Source organism: Pristis pectinata, chromosome 9 (assembly GCF_009764475.1).
Source record: "Pristis pectinata isolate sPriPec2 chromosome 9, sPriPec2.1.pri, whole genome shotgun sequence".
In the NCBI taxonomy this organism is placed as follows: domain Eukaryota; kingdom Metazoa; phylum Chordata; class Chondrichthyes; order Rhinopristiformes; family Pristidae; genus Pristis; species Pristis pectinata.
In genome coordinates, this window is record NC_067413.1 from 66,030,307 (window position 1) to 66,048,842 (window position 18,536).

The window sequence follows — 18,536 nt, forward strand, 5'->3', positions numbered from 1 at the left end:
TTGAGATCATCTGCCCCCACTATCTTCTCAGGTAGTACATTCCAGATTGCAACCACCATCGAACGGGGGGGGACGCGCGGAATTCTTCTGCGGATCCCCACTAAACCTCAACATCTTAAACCTATGCCCTCAGGTCTTAGACATTTATGCCATGGGGAAAGATTTCTTAGTATCTACCCTATCTATGTCTCTAAGGTCTCTCTCAGCCTCATCTGCTCCAAGTTGGAGGCATGAGAGGGGAGATCTCTGGAGGCGATGAGGTCAGTGATAGAGCATTTTGTTTTCTCATCTTAGTACTTGATAAGATCTTGCACTTACGATTTTTCAAAATAGTCAGTCCCAAAACCTGGAACGTTCTCTTATTTTTCTCCCTTTTATAATTGCAAGCGGAGAGACAAATATGGTTAAATGTATGTTGACAATGTTTATTAAAACAAAGACAGCAAAAATCAAGTTTTTTTTATTTTGCTTTATAAATGCTGGAAATGTAACCTGGTTGCTTTGGGATGTTTCATTGTAGTAATTTAACTGCAGAGATTGATGTTTTGAAAAATGTATTTTTTTTCCAGTTAAATGCATGAAAATTATGTTGCTTTCGAATTTAGAGAGGTTCAAAGCCACAACTTGAATCTGTTCTCAGTTTTAACTTCATAGAAATAAAATTAACCATTGAGCAGAATCCATGAACGTGGCAAAAGGCGGGTTTCTGGATTGCTGAAATATTCATAGTATGTTGAAAATAACTCAACATTCTGAGTTTAGCTTTCTTCTATAATAGTTGGATTGTGCAATATGTTGTACGATGTTATTGGAAACCTTTTCAACCATTTTGGGCTTTGAAAGATGTTGGTCTGATACAACTTAATATAGGTAATCAGTATAGGCTTTGTTATCAGTTTTTAAGCAAAGCGTCTCTGCTGTGTCATTGTTGATGAAAAGACTAGAGCAGCCAGCTAATACCTTCAGCAGTTTTCATACCCACTGTCATTCTCCGAATGGTGGTAAAATGAGCAGACATATATCCTGCTTCAATTCCATGCTGCCAAACCTGTTTGTGATTTCCCTGTCATTGTTTAGAATTGCTCACCCGTACTTCATGTTATAGTTAGTAGTAAAAAGGGGAGAAATGATAATTTTGTTAATGTCTGTTATGCAATTATACTATTACAACTAGCTTTGCTGGATGTGATGTTCCTGAGAATATTCAGACCATTGTATCCAGTAGTGACTGTACTGGCCTATATTAATATTCTTAAACTGGAAATCTTTTCTGGTCTCCTTGCCAACTGCCATAAACTTGGCTTAAGATCAGTGAAGATGGTGATTTTAATATGCAAATAAGAGATTGGAATATATTGGGTAAATTCTTGTCACTAATGGTCTTGGAGGTGCTCTTGTCAGCTACTCTATTTTGATTTATTTTAAAGTTCTTCTGATGAAGAGGGCCTTCATCTAGAGGAGTTTAAAAGCTGCTAAATGTTTTAATTTTCTTTCCAGCAGGCAAAAGTTTAATCTGCTAATATCAAGTTTTCAGCTATATAGCTTAGGCTGCTATTGTTGCCTTGGTGTTTCGCATTACAGATCTAGTACTATTATAGGAATATTATTTCAAATGCAGCCCCAGCACATCACTTAAGCCTTGTTTCTTCCTTGTATTTTTTTGTGAAAATTTAGTAATATCTGCAAATCTGTCAGCTCTATTGTCTTACTGTGTGTATCACAATGGATTTTCTACTCCTTCAATGAGATCACAGGTTTGGGAGGTGTTGTTAGAGGCACTTGGATGAATAACTGCAGTGCATTTTGTAGGTGATGCACACTACAGCAGTGGTGTTTTGGTGGATGAGGGAATGAATGTTTAGGATGGGTGAATGATTGCTTTGTTCTAATGGTGTCATCCTTCATTGTTAGAATTGTAGTCATGGAGGCAAGGGGTGAGTATTCGATCAAACTCCAAACCTGTGCCTTATTAGTCATAGAATCATAGAGTAAGCACAGAAACAGGCCCTTTGACCCAACTCATCCATGTCGACCAAGATACCCATCTAAGCCATTTACCTGCATTGGCCCATTTTCTTCAACTTTTCCTATTCATGTACCCAAGTATTTTTTAAATGTTGTTATTGTACTTGCACCAACCACTTGCTCTGGCAGCTTGTTCCATATACGCACCACCCTCTGCATGAAGAAGTTGCCCCTGGGTTCCTTTTAAATCTTTTCCTACTCACCTTAAACCTATGCCCTCTAGTTTTTGATTCTCTTCATACATCAGAGAACTGCTTCCATTATACTTATTTAATAGGAGGAGCCTGTTGTAAATGCTCAATTATTAGTGAGATCTTTATGGTTGATTAAGTTCTGAAATGATGATCTTTTGTGCCTCGGTTACTCCAGTCAGTGGAGGTGACAAATACCTTTGTTGTGAATCTAAGAGAAACAACCCAGAAGCATGGTGTTCATCTGTAGTCTTGTCTGAATCACTACCTACTTCGACTGTTGTGGATCCTGTTTCAACATGAATAGCAGGCTTAAAGTGCATGTTGGATGAGCAGTGCTGAAACCTTTTAAAACACAGGTGTAGGGCCAATCACCATGCCTCTGGATAGACAGCAGTGATTGATTTATCTAAACAAACAATATGACAGTTACTTCTGAATAAAAGGCAAGGTTGTGGTCAATACCAGGCATTATGTGGCTTATCTTGAAGTGAGCATTCTCATTACCTTTAGCACCCTTTTTAATATCTATTCACTATTTTCATATGCAAAAGCTTCTAAATTTACATTTTTACCTTTACTGTCATTATTGCTTGATTTATTTTTCTTTGCATTCTCCCTCAGCTTAAGATATTTAAACATGATTTTCAATGGATTTATTCAAATGCCACATAACCAATATCTTCCCCTCTTTCATCATCATTACCTGTCTTCCATTTGTCATCCAAAGAGTTCTAGCTTTGGTTCCCTTGCCTTTCTCCTTGTGGGAGTATACTTAGTTGTATGTAAAACAACATCCTCTGTGATCTTGTAAAAAGTCACCCATTGTTCTTTTACTTACTAATATTTGGTTCCACTTCAAACACACGCATTCCATTTTTGAAGTTGGCTCTCTTCCAATTTAGAAGTTCCACTTTTTCCTAGCCCCTCTCTGATATCATATGGCATAGATTAATGTTTGCTGCTCCCCATGTGTTCTGCAACTGATACTTATTCCATGGCCCACCTTGTTTGCCGGAATTTGATTCGACAATGCCACCTTCCTCTGGACAGGAAGCAAGATGATCAAGAGGGTTCTCCTGAAGGCAGTTTGGAAAGTCTTCCCAATCTTCCCCTTTTGCTCTAATATTATTCCAATTGATATCAGGGTAATCAAAATAACCCAATTTTACCACTCTACAATCTCTGCACATTGCTGCAATTTTGGCTCTCTTGTCTGTCTTTCATTATTTGCTGGTCTATGGAATAGCTGAAGTAACTTGGCAGTTCTTTGTGTTGTTTTTCAACTCTAACCATATAGATTCTGTATTTGACCTCTTGAACTTTGTCTCTCTTCTTGCGCAGTAATGTCTTCATTAATTAGTATTTCTGCTGTACATTTTTTCCCCTGCCTGATCTTTTCTAAATGCCTTGTATCCTGGAATATAAAGTGCCAAACATTGCCTCTTTTCTTGAGTCATATTTCAGTTGTACCATTCCATTATAATTCCACTAGTTTACTTGTATTTGGTTAACTAACCTTAATGATCCTGCTTTGTGTATATGCTTGCTGTATTCTCAACCTATTTTTGTATTGGTTGATTTCTCATGCTCAATTTGCAATTTGTTACCAGTTGATTGGCTGATTAACAACAAATAAAAGGAAGGTAGGTATAAGTTGAGTGGCCATTGTGTGAGTGGGCCAGTGTTAGAGTGCGGGACTGAGGCTTTGGCTCAAGAGGCTGAGGCAAGAAGAGGTGGAGGCAAGTCCCTGGTTAGCTGCTTTCTTTCTTTGGTGTTTCCTTTAGTGCCAGGTCAGAGTAGTTAGAATGCTCCAGGGTCAGTGATCTGTGCAGCCTGTAAGATATGGGAGTTCTGGGAGACATCCAGTCTCCCGGATAACCATATCTGCACGAGGTGCATCCAGCTGCAGCTCCTTACAGACCGTGTTAGGAAACTGGAGATGCAGCTAGATGACTTCGGCTCCTATGGAATAACAAGGAGTACATACAGTAAGAGCTACAGGGAGGCAGTCACTCCTAATGTGCAGGAGGCAGGTAGCTGGGTGACTGTCAGGAGAAGGATGGAGAATGGGCAGGTCATGCAGACTACCTCTGTGGCTGTTCCCCTCAATAACAGATATACCACTTTGGATACTGTGGGTGGGGTGGAAACGACCTACCAGGGGCAAGCGCAGTGACCAGATCTCGGGCACTGAGCCTGGTTGTGTGCCGCAGAAGGGAAGGAGGGAGAAGAGGAGAGTGATGGTGACAGGGGATTCCATTAGTAAGGGGAACAGAAAGGAGATTCTATGGACGTGAAAGAGACTCCCAGATGGTATGTTGCCTCCTGGGTGCCAGGGTCAGGGATGTCTCGGATTGGGTCCACAGCATCCTGAAGAGGGAGGATGATCAGTCAGAGGTTGTGGTACATATTGGTACCAATGACATAGGTAGGAAAAGAGATGTGGTCTTGAAGAGGGAATATAGGGAGTTAGGTAGGAAGTTGAAAAGCAGGACCTCAAGGGTAGTAATGTCTGGATTGCTGCCTGTGTCACGTGCCAGTGAGCGTAAGAATAGGATGATTTGGCAGATGAATGCTTGGCTGAGGATTTGGTGCAGGGGGCAGGGTTTCAGATTTGTTGATCATTGGGATGTCTTCTGGGGAAGGTACGACCTGTACAAAAGGGACTGGTCGCACCTGAACTGGAGGGGGACCAATATTCTTGCGGGCAGGTTTGCTAGAACTGTTGGGGAGGGTTTAAACTAGTTTGGCGGGGGGATGGGAACCAGAGTGATAGGTTAGGGATTGGTGCATTTAGTGTACAAAAGGATGCAGAGTGTAGAAAGACTGATAGGAAGGATGAGTAGTTGAAAGGGCAAAATCACAGTCAATTGGATGGGCTGAAGTGTGTCTACTTTAATGCGAGAAGTATCAGGAACAAGGGTGATGAACTTAGAGCATGGGTAAGTACATGGGAACTATGACGTGGTGGCCATTGCAGAGACTTGGCTGTTCCAAGGGTTGGAATGGCTACTGGATATTCCAGGGTTTAGATGTTTCAAAAGGGACATGGATGGAGGTAAGAGAGGTGGGGGAGTGGCTTTGTTGATCAGGGACAGTGTCACAGCTGTAGAAAGGGAGGATGTCCTGGACGGATCATCCACTGAGTCAGTGTGGGTGGAAGTCAGAAACAGTAAGGGAGCGATCACTCTATTGGGAGTATTCCACAGACCCCTAATAGCAGCAGAGACACTGAGGAGTAGATCAGGAGGCAGATTTTGGAGAGGTGCAAAAATAACAGGGTTGTTGCCATGGGTGATTTCATGGGTAATATTGATCAGCATCTCCTTAGTGTAAAGGGGATAGATGGGGTAGAGTTTGTTAGGTGTGTCCAGGAAGGATTCCTGACACAGTATGTGGACAGGCTGACTAGAGGAGAGGCCATTCTGAACCTGGTGCTAGGCAATGAGCCTGATCAAGTTTCCGATCTCTGGGTGGGAGAGCATTTTGGAGACAGTGACCATAACTCCTTGACCTTTACCATAGCTTTGGAGAGGGATAGGAGCAGCTGATATGGGAAAGTGTTTAAATGGGGGAAGGGGGAATTATGATGCTATTAGGCAGGAACTTAGTGTGAAATGGGAACAGATGTTCTTGGGGAAGTGCACAGCAGAAATGTGGAGGTTGTTTAGGGAGTACTTGCATGGGGTTCTGGATAGGTTTGTCCTATTGAGGCAGGGTAAGGATGGTAGAGTGAAGGAACTGTGGCTGACGGGACAGAATATCTTGTCAAGGGGAAGAAAGAAGCTTACCTAAGGTTTAGAAAGCAAGGATTATACAGGGCTCTGGAGAGTTACAAGGTAGCCAGGAGGGAGTTTAAGAATGGACTTTGGAGAGCCAGAAGGGGGCATGAGAAGGCCTTGGTGAGTAGGATTAAGGAAAACCCCAAGGCATTCTACACGTATGTGAAGAATAGGAGGATGACTAGAGTTAGGGTAGGACTGATCAGGGATAAAAGAGGAAACATGTGCCTGGAGTTGGAAGAGGTAGGGGAGGTCTTTAATGAATACTTTGCTTCAGAATTTACCAGTGAGAGACTTTGACGTTTGTGAGGATGGTGTATGACAGGCTGATACGCTAGGGCATGGCGATGTGAGGAAAGAGGATGTGCTGGAATTTTTGAAAAACATTAGGATAGGTAAGTCACTGGGGCTGGACGGGATATATCCAAGGTTATTACGGGCAGTGAAGGAAGAGATTGCTGTGCCTGTGGCGATGATCTTTGCGTCATCACTGGCCACAGGGGTGGTGTCAGATGATTGAGGGGTGGCAAATGTTGTTCCTTTGTTTGAGAAAGGGAGTAGGGATAGTCCTGGGAATTACAGACCAGTGAGTCTTACTTCAGTGGTGGGCAAATTACTGGAGAAGATTCTTAGAGACAGGATTTATGGGCTTTTGGAGAAGCATAGGCTGATTAGGGATAGTCAACATGACTTTGTGAGGGGTAGGTCGTGCCTCACGAGCCTGATTGAATTCCTTGAAGATGTGACATTGATGAAGGTAGAACAGTGGATGTGGTGTATGTGGATTTTAGTAAGGCATTTGATAAGGTTCCTCATGAAAGGCTCATTCAGAAGGTCAGGAGGCATGGTATCCAGAGAAACTTGGCGGTGTGGATTCAGAATTAGCTCGCCCATAGAAGACAGAGGGTGGTTGTAGATGGAGCGTATTCTGCCTGGTAGTTGGTGACCAGTGGTGTTCCGCAGGGATCTGTTTGGGACCCCTGCTGTTTGTGATTTTTATAAATGACTTCAATAAGGATGTGGAAGGATGGGTTAGTAAGTTTGCTGATGACATGAAGGTTGGTGGTGTTGTGGATAATGTCGAAGGTCCACGTTCATAGAACCTTCAAGGTTGCCACACAGGTTGATTGGGTTGTTAAGAAGGCGTATGGTGTGTTGGTCTTTATTAGTTGGGGTATTGAGTTCAAGAGCCGCCAAGTAATGTTGCAGCTCTATAGAACTCTGGTTAGACCACACTTGGAGTATTGTGTTCAGTTCTGGTTGCCTCATGAAAGGAAGGACGTGGAAGCTTTAGAGAGAGTGCAGAGGAGATTTACCAGGATGCTGCTTGGATTGGAGAGTGTGTCTTATGAGGATAGGTTGAGTCAGCTAAGGCTTTCATCTTTGGAGCAAAGAAGGATGAGAGGTGACGATAGAGGTGTACAAGATGATAACAGACCTAGATCGAGTGGACAGTCAGACTTTTCCCAGGGTCAAAATGGCTAACATGAGGAGGCATAATTTTAAGGTGATTGGAGGAAGGTATAAGGGGGATGTCAGAGGTAAGTTTTTTTTTACATGGAGTGTTGGGTGGGTTGTGGGGGCAGATACATTAGGGACATTTAAGAGACTATTAGATAGCCCTCCATTTCTCTATCATTCATGTGTCTGTGGGAGGGAAGGGTTCGATGGATATTAGAGCAGGATAAAATATCAGCACAACATTATGGGCTGAAGGGCCTGTACTGTGCTGTTATGTTCTATGTTCTTCTCTAATATAAGATTACTACTTCATTGTTTTTTTTCCCATTTAACTCTCCCATTCCTGTGTGAACTTTTATTTCTTTTTCCTGGTATCCAAAGACCTGAGGGTTTAATTCCCATCCACACGAGTGAACTCTCTACTAGGACACGGGTCCCTTGTTGAGGAGGGATGTGTCCATCTTGAACATAACCCTCCTACTCTGCAAGTGATCATAGTGCCCCATGAATTAGAAACCTTTGCTCCTGCACCATTCTTTAGCTACATTTTGGTTTGTACTCAAGTGTCATCAACTCTACTAATACATATTTGAGAGACACCATGGGTTTCTGCACTTTTGCATGACCGCCCACTTATAATACTGTGCAGTTCTGGTTGCCATATTGTAGGAAGCATGTCATTGTGCTGGATGTTGCCTGGAATGGAGGATTTGAGTTATGGGGAGAGATTGGATAGGCTGGGCTTGTTTTCCCTGGAGAGAAGGAGGCTGGAAGTATAAGTTTGAGAGACGTAGATGGGATCGGTTGTTTAAATCTTCTTTTCCCATAGTAGGGATAGCAAAAACAAGAGGACATAGATTTAAAATCAGAGGAAGGGGATCTGGGTGGAATGTTTTATTTACTCAGTGGTTGATATCTGGAAGGCACTGCCAATGGAGGTGGTGTAATCAGATACAATCATTACACTTAATAAGTACTTAGACAGACACTTAAATATGCCAGACATAGAAAAATACGGTTCTAATGTGGGCAAATGGGGTTCGTGTAGATGGGCAAAGGTTACTGCATGGAATGTAGTGGGCCAAAGGGGCTGTTTCTGTGCTGTATGACTCTGATCTACCTGTGATTGACCACCTCATGGAAGATACAATCCAGGAAATCCTGAGCCTCCCTTATGCTATGCTGTTATGTCAGCTGCCTTCAAGCTCAAATCCTGAGTTGGAGTTGAATCAGTTGGACTCGCTTAGGATCGTGAAGTTTCCACATGGTGCAGGAATTGCAAGTAATTGTCTCAGCTGCTGTCCTTCATTTTAAAATGTTTTAGTTTTCATCTCCATTCCTTTTGTAAATAAGTTTTGTAACTTATTTGTTACTCTGATTGGAACTACTTTTTATCATTTGATTTTTTTTTAACTTTATCTTCTCAGTTTTGAAATGCTGTTATTGAATTGACTATTTGTAATTTTGTTTTAGCCTGGTCAATGTTGTTTGTTAAATACTTTGATTATATGGTTCCCGCTGTAAGTTCTAATTTAATTAGCAGCCCTAACTTTGAAGAATTTCTGAACTGCATTCCTGTAACTTGCTCATTGATTTTTTTTTTCAAATTCTTTGGAATTTATTCCTGTCACTCCCCTGTAGTTCTGTCTGGATCTCAAGTCTAAAACTGCACATCAGCATACTGCTGGCATCACTTTCCATCAAGTTCATCTCTGCTGTTGCTCCCTATCGATCTGTCTGTGTCCTAAGCCTTGGGCCCTAGCCTTGGGCCTTTTTAGTTTTCTATTGCTTTCAGTCCTCATCAGATCACGTTCTGCTGACTCTCTCCAATATCATTAACTGATGTTTTTGAACTTGTTGAATCCTAAAAAGGCTGCAATGTGCCTCCTCAAAAGATGGAAAACAAAATAACTGCAGATCCTGGAAATCTGAAATATTAACAGAATATGCTGTAAATACTCAGTCACCATCTATGAGAGGAACAGGGTCAATATTTAGTCAATAACCCTTCAGGGGGGAAAAAGGAGTTGAGGTGGGAAGAATTGAGAAGTTCTTTGGGGTAAGAACAGGTCTGTTTGTGGATCTTGGGAAGCAGAAAGAAGTGAGCTATGCGTGGTTGGGAACCCTGACGTTGGAGGGCACGGAGGAAAGATATCTATTAGGCAAGTTGAAATGATGAGCAACAAATGATGCCTTGATATTTGAGGGAGTGGAGTGGTCCAGGAGCAGGTTAGTGGTTGTTTTAGAACATTCTCTCCAAACATTAGTATTGCCATTCCAGTCTTGCACCTCATATTTCCAGCATGTGGTTATTTCTTTCCTTTTATGGTATTGCTGATTTTGTTTCCTATTTGCACTTTCTCTAACCATAACTTGAACACCCTCTTTCAGCCAGTACCATTAATTCTTCTTTCATTTGATCTCTTCTGAGCTCCACCCTATTAGAGCTTATCCATTTTTTTCTCTCTACCCTATCTACCTTGGTCTGCAACTTGATACGTATTAACTCTTTTTCTTGCCAGAGTTGCATTGCTATTCTCATTTTAACATCTGCATCCTTGTCAGCATCTTTGAAATCAGTGTTGATGTTGGGTCTGAGAGCAAGGTATCTTGAAAATTCTGAGGGAGTTTGGTTCGGAGAGAGGAAAGGACTCCTTCTGAGATAATTCTGAAGACTGAAGAACAGGTTTGTTTTGTTAGGGGAAGATCACTGACTATAAAAATGAGTGTAGAGCCAAAGATGGTTGTAAAAGAGTCTGGTATTGAGCAAAATTTAACATTTATTTAAGATAAGGGACCAACAGAATGAAGCTGGGACCTTTTTTTTAAGGACTAATCATTTAGCATAGGAGAGGAGAAGCATAAAAGATAGCTAATGGGTAAGATAAAAAGACAGGCCCAAAGGATCTGGAGAGATGTTGGTATCTGAAGGTTGTTGAAGCTTTGGATCCTTGATACCTTAATGAAAGATTTTTTTTCCCTCTGTTAAAATACCAGAAAAGGAGAAGGATGAAATGAGTATGGATGCCAGTGCAGCTTCCAGAAAGTGAATAGTCACTACTGAAGAGGTTGGATGGATGCTGCAGTAGGTGTGAATTGTATACCTCAGGGCATATTGAAAGTATGGAGGTATGCTTTAAACTATGTGTAATGTAGCTTTATTCTTGGTAAATTGCTGGGCATTACCCTCAGTATACAGTTAATCTTCAAAGTTTTAATTTTGGTGTAATTAGGGAGGGATGGCAGGACCATTGAATTGTGGCAGAATGAACAAACCTGATTAATTTGAAATGAATTTTCATGGTGCATACATAAATATAGATGTCCTTAAATAGGAAAACAAATTGAAAGCTATGTCAACCCACTTTGTAGTCAATTAAATGTTTCTGAAATGTATTCTTTGATGTAATACAGGAATTGCAGCAGCAACTTTATATTTAGGAAACAGCAAAATGATAATGACTGGTTAATCAGTGACTGCAGTGCTGACTGGGGAATAAATATTGGCCAGGACACTTGAAGTAACTCTTGAAAATCATACCATGGAATCCATAATATCTGTCTGCAAGGAGTTTTCATAATCTATTGGAAATTTAATTAAAACTGAATATTGATCTTTCAGCTTAGTTGAATATCTCTTCTGAAAGGTGATACCCTTGGTAATACAATACTTGGTTACTGCGCTGGAGTGTCAGCCTTGATTTTATTGCTCAGTCTCTGGAGTGGAACTTGAACCCACAATCTTTGGACTCGGAGCCTGAAATATTTCGAACTGAGCTCTGGTCAATAGTTCCGCGAGGCCACATTTTGATGGGGAAATAAAGTACAATAAAAAATATGGATGGGTGTAAGTTATGAAGGGAAGTAAATGGTCATTGTGTACAGTCTTTATCAACCAAATGGGCAATGAACTGATCTTCGAATGTCTTTCACACAAGCTATAATTGCTGTGTTCTGCTATGTCAAAGGAAATGTACATTGAGGCAATTTTAAAAATAATTTGCATCAGCTTGATCACATTTAACACTGAAAATTGAATCTACTTTCTCCATAATTGTGTTTAACAAAATCATGCTTTAAGTGGTTTGGAAGGATTCAATCCCTTAATAGGTAATTTGACACATGTCTTTAAAATTGAAAGCTCTTTCCAATCAAGAAGCCTAGAAATACATGACCAGTATTTGGTTTATTTGATAAAATGTCAACCTTTATCTGTGAGGTGGAGGACTGTGGTATTATGACTGATGGGCTGGTGTGTCAGTTGCATGTAAATGAAAAGCTATTGCTCAAAAATTCAGTTCAGTAAAGATTTTATTTTACTATCTTAAAACTAAATAGATTCCTTTTATGAGCTTTTAAGGACCATTGCTGATATTAGGAAGTGCCATTAATGTTCTGAGAGGTGGCTTGGAGAAAATATAACATAAATCTTAACCCTTTTTAATTGAAGGTTTTGTTCTATTTTTCACAGGCATAATAGGTCATTTAAATTACTCATCTCCTAAAATAAGTAGAAATCTGCAGAGAATTTCCATAATTTATTGGAGATTTAATTAAAACTGAACATTGCTCTTTCTGCATTCACCTGTTTACTCTTTAATAACATTGTTATTAAGTATTTCCTCACACCATGCTATAAAATATCTTGGTGGCAAATGTTGAAAATATCTTTGACTCCGATGAAGAATACTATTTGGCATTTGAAGTGATATGGAGTTGTTGTAGGCTTGGTAAGTAAAAAGTAGTTCCCACTTCCAGCATGGCATCACTGATTATAGAAAAAAATGCCATTAACAATTGACAAGATGCATTGAACAACAAAAGACAGGACTGTTTACTTGCAAAGAAAGTGTCAAAGCTGTGGCTACATTTGCTCCAAAGTACTTTCTCGGGGCATTAGTGTCCAGCATTAGTAGCTCATGATTTTGGGAGATCAAGTGAAGATACAGTTTACATTTTATTGCCTATTTAAGTATATTTTCAAATGACAATAATAAGATGCATTGTGGCAACTCCTATACCATCAGTTTCCTGATTTCTTCAGAAACAGCAACTATTTACCTGAAGCAATGTTGATTTCAACAGTACTCCTTGTTCGGGCAATTCTAATGGCCCTCTGCATGAAGTCTATTATCTCTGTAACCACTTTCAATTTGAAGTGCATAAATCTCCAGCACTTGACCTACAAAACTTAATGAAAATCAGAGAAACTCTAAATGATGGTACTCAGCAGGTCAGATGCATCTGTGGAAAGAGACACAGATAATGTTTCAGGTCAGAGACCCTTTGCCAGAACTGGGAAAGAGACATTTGCTTTTGGCAAGGAGATTAAGTTGTGAAATAAAGGGAGTTTTGTGAGAGATGTGTTTAAAATGATTGGTGTCAGCAAATTTTGCCATTGTGGTTTCCTCATTTTAATATTATCTGAGTTGATGTAATTTCTTTTTGTTCTTTATCTTCTTCCTTTATCTGGTGCTGCAGGACCATACCTTGAACAAGAAAAGTTTACAAAATTGCTCAGTTAAAAGTGACAGTACTTTAATGATGTTATTTTCCAACGTCATGTTAACTGTTATTTGAATTAATATGGTCCCATTCCTGAGGCACAGCAAAAAGTCCATTTAAGAATCAGGTTTGTTATTACTGACTTGTATGTCATGAAATTTTGCAACAACAGTACAAAGACATAAAATTACTATAAATTACAAAATAAATAGTGCAAAAAAGGAATAATGAATTAATGTTCATGGACCATTCAGAAATCTGATGGCAGAAGGGAAGAAGCTGTTCCTAAATCATTGAGTGTGGGTCTTCAGGCTCCTGGACCATCTCCCTGATGGTAGTAATGAGAAGAGGGCATGTCCTGGTGTGGGTCCTTAGTGATGGATGCTGCCTTCTTGAGGCACTGCCTCTTGAAGATGTCCTTGATGGTGGGGAGGGTTGTGCCTGTGATGGAGCTGGCTGAGTCTGCAATCCCTCTGCAGCCTCTTTTGATTCTGCACATTGGAGCCTCCCTACTAGGCTGTGATGCAACCAGTCAGAATGCTCTCCACTGTACATCTGTAGAAATTTTCAAGAGTCTTCGGTGACATACCAAATCTCCTCAAACTTGTAACGAAGTAGAGCCACTGGCATGCTGCCTTCGTGATGGCGTCAATATGTTGGGCCAAGGATAGATCCTCTGAGATGTTGATGCCCGGGAACTTGAAGCTGCTCACCCTTTCCACCACTGACCCCTCAATGAGGACTGGCGTGTGTTCTCCTAACTTCTCCTTCCTGAAGTGCACAATCAATTCCTTGGTCTTGCTGACGTTGAGTGCGAGGTTGTTGTTGTGACACCACTCAACCAGCGGAACTATCTCACTCCTGTATGCTTTTTCATTTACTCAACTGCTGCAATCAAAACTCATTCAACAAGCCAATCTGTGATATCCTGTGATGGATCAATCATTTGATTCTTCCATATTTTTACTTTATTTATCATAAAAATGAGTTTAGGTCAAGGTTAAATCAGGACTGATCTTATCCAAAGTCCCCCATTACCCCCTTCCCCAATGAAACCCTTAAGTCACCTCTGCTGTCAAATTGATCATTTAACATTTTTTATTATGCTGCAATTCCTTTGGTGTAAACACTGGCAAGACTGAAACCATGTTTTGGGCTGTGCTAGGATTTCTTTATTTATGCAATCAATTTTGTTTCTCTTGCTGGCCTCCCAGAAGGCTGAACCAGACAGATGGCAATCTCAGTGCATGTGTTGACCTTGAACTGAGCTCTAACACCATATCCTTCACAAAAACCATATCCTCTCTTCCCATTATTGTTAATTATAGGATATCTAATGTGAATTGCTGTGTCTTACATGCCATACTGTTGTGTATTCTTAGTTTCAAGACATAAAATAAGCACATGATGTACGTTACTATACAAAATGATTATTCTGAAAATGACTTCAGAGGCAGACATAAAATTATCTGCAGTCTTGAACTCTGAATGTAACCATGCTTATGAGCTAAGGGTGATTGCCATGTTTACTTCCATTTCTCACAAAGCTCTTGTTTGAACATATGCATCTATAAACTTGTCCCCAGGTTTCTTCCTGTACATGTGGAATCTATTTCTGAAAATTCAAACACGAGTTTTTCTTTTACCAAACAATTTGAGAAAGTAACAATGAATTTTATCAACTATTTTAATGGATTTGATTCAATTTCTGCTTCAAAAGAAGCTTCATTTGATAAAATATCAGAAGTTACTTACTTTATCAAGGATAGTAAATGCAAAACAATGGTTGCTGATAAAATGTTTTATCTATTACTTTGATCTTCAGTTGTGGTAAGGTGCCTTTTTCATATCAATTTTTCTGAGTTTGTTTTTTCTAATGTATTAAAACTTCTGCAGAAATGCAATACAGATTTTGAAATCAATAGATGGTCAAAAAGACTTGATGTACTATTTGGGTAAATATTTCTCCATATAACTATTAACAATCTGATTTATCCCTGGCAATTTTAATGCTATTTTAGGAAGTAGCACCCAGTGCTGGGAGGGAATCATTGACACTCAAGAGTTAAGGTATTATTAACGGTAAACTGGTGCTTGGAATGCAGGGAGATAGCAACAGATACCACCAGTCCCCTACCACCACTCTTTGGACTTCCAAATCAAAGTAAAATAATTGAAATTCACCATTGATCCAAATATAGGCACCCGATTAACATTCCTCTGGTGAACCATTTCATAATCAAAGATGGTAACATCACAAGAATCATGGCAGGAGGGCAATGCTGAATGGACCAGTGATGTACCCAAGCAAAACTGGATCTGCATGTATCCTCATTTCAATGACCCCAAAGTGGGAAACTCCCAACCAGATAAAATGTTGCCAATATTAAAGCAGCAGTAGTGCATTATATCTGTAAAATAGCTTAGCAACTTGTTGCAGTTGCAAAATGGGTTGGAAGTTTTTTGGCTATTGCTTATAAGATGCTGTGATCAAAATATATAAAACACTAGTTTGATGAGAGCATCACAGATATTTCTGGTTTTCCTTTGCTCAAGCAAGAAGACTTGTATGGAGGGTTTGTACAGTATATAATAAAAAGTGCCATACTGGGAGTTTGCAGGAAAAATCCCTTTTTGGATTCTATCTAAATCTCTTGCCCCTTATCCTGAATCTATGTCCTCTAGTTGTATCTACTTCTGATTTGGGGAAAAGTTTCCTGCAGTCTACCTTATCTATACCCCATGTAATTTTATATATCTGAATCATGTCTCCTCTGCTCCAGGGAAAACAGAAGTAGCCAGGAACATCTAACAGTACAGTACAGCACAGGAACAGGGTCTTCGGGCCATGATGTCTGTGCCGACCATGTTGCCAGTTTGAACTAATCTCATCTGACTGGATGTGGTCTGTATCCCTCCATCCCTGCCTGTTCATGTGCCTGTCAAAATGCATGTTAAGTATTGCTATTGTATCTGATTCCACCACCTCCCATGGCAATGCGTTCCAGGCACCTACCATTCTCTGTGTAATTTAAAAAAAACTTGCCTTGCACATCTCTTTAGAACTTTACCCATTCTCCCCATAAATCTGTGGCCTCCAGTATTTTGTCCACCCCATGGAAAAAGACTGACTCTCTACCCTATCTATACCTCTCATAATTTTATGTACTGCTATAAGGTCGCCCCTTGACCTCCGACTCTCCAGAGAAAGCAGTCTAAGTTTGTCCAGTCTCTCCTTTCTGGCTATACTCTCCAATCCAGCCAACAAACTGATGAACCTCTTTTACATCCTCCAAAGACTTCATATCCTTCCTATAATGTAGTGACCAGAACTGCATACAATACTCCAAATATGGCCGAACCAAAATTTTATACAGCTGCAACATGACTTCCCAGTTTTTACACTCGGTGAGCTAACTAACGAAGGCAAGAATGCTGTAGGCCTTCCTTACCGCCCTATCTTCTTGTGTTGTCACTTTTAGGGAGCTATGGACTTGCACCCTGAGATCACTTTGTATATCAATGCTCCTAAGTAATTGGTTTATTGTTGTCACATGCACTGAGATACAGTGAAACAGCGAAAACTTTGTTTTGCATTCCATCCAGACAGTGTTCCAAACATAAGTACATTGAGGTAGTACAAAAGGAAAAGTGATAACAGAATGCAGAATATAGCATTACAGTTACAGAGAAAGTGCAGTGCAGGTAGACAAAGTCCAAGGACCATAATGAGGTAGATTGAGAGATCGAGTTCAAGATAATTCAAGAGTCTTGTAACACTGGAATCATACATGATAATTCAAGAGTCATATAACAGTGGGATAGAAGCTGTCCTTGAGCCTGGTGGTGTGGATTTTCAAGCTTTTCTATCTTCTGCCCAATAAAAGAGGGGAGAAGAAAGAAGGACTGGGGTGGGAGGGAGTCTTTGATCATGTTGGCTGTTTTTAAATTTTAAAAATTTTATTTACATTGTGGTAACAGGCCCTTCCAGCCCAACAAGTCTGTGCCGCCCATTTTAAATCCAAATTAACCTACCCGTACGTCTTTGCAATGTGGGAGGAAACCGGAGCACCCAGAGGAAACCCACGCAGACACAGGAGAACGTACAAACTCCTTACAGCGGGAATTGAACCCCAATCGCTGGCGCTGTAATAGTGTCGCGCTAACCGCTATGCTACCGTGCCGAGGCAGTGGGAAGAGTAGGTAAAGTCAATGGAGGGAAGGCTGGTTTTCATGAAAGATTGGTCTGTGTTCACAACTCTTTGCAATTTCTTGTGGTCTTGGGCAGAGCAGTTGCCATACCAAGCCGTGATGCATCTGGATAGAAGAGCTTTAATAAGTCCATGCTTATCCAAATGTGAGTAAATCCTATCCCTAAGAATCTCCTCCAGTAATTTCCCTACCACTAATGTAAGGCTGCTGGCCTATAATTTCCTGGTTTGTCCTCATTTCCCTTCTTAAACAAAGGAACAACATTGGCTATTCTCCAGTCCTCTGGGATTTTGCCTGTGGCTAAAAGGAATATAAAAATCTCTGTCAAGGCCCCAGCAATCTCCTCTCTTGCTTCTCTCCTCTTGTCTCTCCTCATGCCTGGCATGGAACTTTTCTGCTAAAGTCCCAGTGAATCTGCTCTGCACCCTCTCCAGTGCTATCACAGCTTTTCTATGTTGTGTTGACTGAAACTGCACTCAGTAGTTCAGCTTAGGTCTGACAAATACTTTATAAAAGTTGGAACATAACTTCCCTGTCCTTGTATTCAATGTCCTGACTGAAGGCCAGTATCCCTTGTGCCTTAACGGTGTTATAACTACTTGTGCTGTCACCTTCAAGGATCTTTGGACTTCCATACCAAGGTCCCTCTGTTCCACAATATTCCCTAGAACTCTGCTGTTCATGGTGTATGTTCTACCCTCAAAATTCATCACCTCACATTTATCAGATTGAACTCCATCTGGCATTTTTCAGCCCATTTTACTAACACATCAATATTGCCTTATAGCCTGAGACTATCCTTCACACTATCAACAGCTCCACCAATCTTTGTCATTTGCAAAATAACTGCCACCAATCTTCATTCTGTGTGTGATTAAAATGGGGAATGCTGGAGATACTCACCAGGTTGGGTGGCATCTGTGGATTGAGAAACAGTTAATGTTTCAGGTTGTGACCTTCAGGTTGTGAACTTTTATTTCAAATTTATAGTAAATACAGCTGTTTCTGCTTTTTAACAAAGGTTAAGAAATTTCGCTGGTATGCATCGTCAGGAAAATTCCTAGAATCTGATCCTAAATTGTTACCTTTGTCCAACTGTATTTTTAAAGTCATTATTGTACCTGCCTCAACCACTTCCCCTGGCAGCTCATTCCATAAACTGACTACCCCCTCTGTCAAAAAAAAAGTTGCCCCTCAAGTTGTTATTAAATCTTTTTCTTCTCACCCTCTCAAGTGTTTCTTCTCACCCTCTCAAGTGGATGGAAATGATGGAGCAGTCTTGTGAGTCTGAGTGACCTACATCAGCCTCTTTGCTGATGTTAGAATACTGAGGTTGAAACCCAGGTCAGGCAAAAAT

General features: G+C 40.5%; 1 protein-coding gene and 1 long non-coding RNA gene across 6 annotated transcripts in view; one reads left to right on the forward strand and one right to left on the reverse strand.

Annotated features, from left to right (window-relative positions):
* The window catches only part of trappc9 (trafficking protein particle complex subunit 9), a 460,625-nt gene that overhangs the window by 132,789 nt on the left and 309,300 nt on the right, over positions 1–18,536 (forward strand). The window lies entirely within an intron of this gene.
* Positions 11,951–18,536, reverse strand: part of LOC127574288 (uncharacterized) — a 29,923-nt gene continuing 23,337 nt past the window's right edge. Inside the window, exon 3 of the long non-coding RNA XR_007956894.1 lies at positions 11,951–12,951. This is a non-coding gene — a long non-coding RNA (uncharacterized LOC127574288). The remainder of the gene's footprint in view (positions 12,952–18,536) is intronic.